Source organism: Phaethon lepturus, unplaced genomic scaffold (genome assembly GCF_000687285.1).
Source record: "Phaethon lepturus isolate BGI_N335 unplaced genomic scaffold, ASM68728v1 scaffold54204, whole genome shotgun sequence".
NCBI lineage: Eukaryota > Metazoa > Chordata > Aves > Phaethontiformes > Phaethontidae > Phaethon > Phaethon lepturus.
Window position 1 is genome coordinate 11,935 of NW_010535114.1, and position 2,507 is coordinate 14,441.

A 2,507-nucleotide genomic window follows, 5' to 3' on the forward strand; every position below is an offset into this window, starting at 1 on the left:
AAATGCATACGCTCATCTTTTCCTGGCACACTGGGTTTCTTCGGGTGTATCCGGTCACACACAGAACAAACTACCTGCTAGCAGTGTGCACGTGGTTGGCATCAGACGCAGGACAGTATCGCACACCACCTGAAAAGCTGCCCCGCAGCCCTTCTCCCCAGAGCAGCCACTGGAAAGCCAGACCCGTATCACCGCAACCACCCACGCCATATGCCAGCGCCCGGCTGCCAGCACTGGTTAGTGACGCCTGTGGCAAGCGAAGACGCCTCTCCAGGTCCCAGCAGTGCATGCCCCACCCCGCTGATGCCCAGGCAGCACCCCCCTTTCACCAGGGCCGTGGTACTGGGAGGAACAGAAACCACCACTGAGTTGCAATGCTGCAGTGCTTCTGCTCCCAGCCTCTGACTGCTGGGGAAGTGAGGCAGACATAAACACGCCTAGACAGCTACGTTTCCTGGCAAAACAAGTCTCTCCATCCTTCTGTCAGATACGAGGAGGGCATTTGAACCTTGGCTTTCAGAAGAGAGTGAGTGAGGCCGTTATCTGTGTGCGGTCTACCTTGCCTTCTGCAAAGACAAGCACCACAAGGCTCCAGCTGAACTGCATGAGATATTAGCAAATCTGTGGTGAAGCTGAAGGTAAACCTGTGTGTAGGACATGAAATCTTGCTTATCTACGCACATGTCAAATCGAAGCAAACACAGGCTAGACCTTGGCTTCGCTAAGTGAGTGGAAGGAAAAACAGCCCATGAAAAGCCTCAGAAACAAACGTTCGCTTATGAGTGGCTGCAGACATCTGAACCGCAGCGGGGAGGGATGCTGAGCTCCCTCCCTTTACTGGGACGGCTGGTGCGTGCGGGTGAGCGCCGGGTCCCGCAGATGTCTGCAGGAAAGGCAACTGCCACTGCTAACTCACCGGGAGGGAAGCTGAGCACGCCAAATTCGTTCCACCTTTTACTCTGAGCTGGAGTATCTGACGGCTGTGGGTGGTGGGTTGGGAAACGTGAAAGGTCACTGGTTAATTCCCGGTAGCCAGGCTCGGAGGAGGGGGACGAGCAGGGACGCCAAGGAGGGCAGGCAAGAAGGAGCCAACCCGCTCAGCTTTATCAGCAGGGAGAGCACTCTCTTAGGATCTTTAGGAATTATGAAAAATAAATCATGAGAAATTTAAAAAAACCCCAACAGAGTAGAAAAATATCTAACACCTCAGCTGCACATCATTATAGAAAACTGTGGCTTTTTTATACGCATTACAGTAAGGCAGCCATCCCCGCTACCACACTCAGTACGACGGATCAGTAATTGTTTTCATACACTTTAATTAGAAAAACTCAGATGGCTATGAATAATAATGGAAAAGAGAGACTTTTGCACTTGAAAGGTTGAAGTCAATCAAGTGTGAATGACGGCAAAAAAGAAAAAAAAAAAGACACCAATTCATCAGGCCTCTGTTGTCTCGCCGCGTCTTTAATCATAATTCCTGATTGGGATTCAAGAAGGCAGTAAGCAGCGGTTCTTTGTCTGCCTTCACCTTCCGTCAATTAACTCTCCCCGAAATATAATCATCAACCTCACATGCTCCTCTGCATCTTAATCTGGGTCTCCAAACCAGTAAGTCCTGCCCTATATGTGTTTAAGTAATTACCTTTATCTACCTGCATCTCCATAGCCACAGTTCTCACCCTACTTCTACCCCTCCCTCTACAATGAAAAGGAAAAAAAAGGGGGGGAAGGAAAAAAAAAAAGGCTGTAGTACATTAAACTGCTACAGGCACAAAATCCCAAAAGGCAAACAGAAAAAAGCTTGGAAAAAAGTGCAGGAAACTAGAAATTCTGGATATGGACGAAGGTCAACTGCAGGTAGTCCAGACAGCCACACAAGGCTGGCCCTGGGAAGCAAAACCTTGAAAATAAGGCACTGGTCTTGCTTCAGCGACCACAACCGCTTTAGTCCTCTACCTGTTTAGCACCATTCAGGTTTCTCCTGAAAGTGCCGCTCGTTTCCTGTGCCGTTTTCCACGCCAGGACTACCCTGTCTCTTCATCCCCCGGACCACCTCCAGCAGGTAGCAAAGATAGAAATACTGAAAATAGGCAGCACGTCTCAAATCATTTTGCATTTACACTGCATTACAGACCGCCCATTTTGAACTACTGGTCCTTCTACCCTGCAAACCCATCCGAGGACATACCATTTCCTTGCATGTGCAGAAAATGCCTCGCACGTTGTGGCTGCTTTTAATATAAACAAATGTTGGGAGTGCCAAGGGAGAGGAAGGTTTAGGAGGCCACGGCCACCTGACGAACAAGGAGCGGTGCTCTACCACGCAGCGTTTTGTACTTTAGATGTATTTTAATGGCATTAACTGTTCCGGTGATAGAGAGGAATGCGTTTGTCTCCAGCACAGCCTGCGTTAGCACGTGCGGTTGTTAAATGCTCTCTACCCCGCTCTCACCTGCGCAGGCAATACCTGGCATGTGATCCTGGCATCCAGCCTCAGCTCTGCC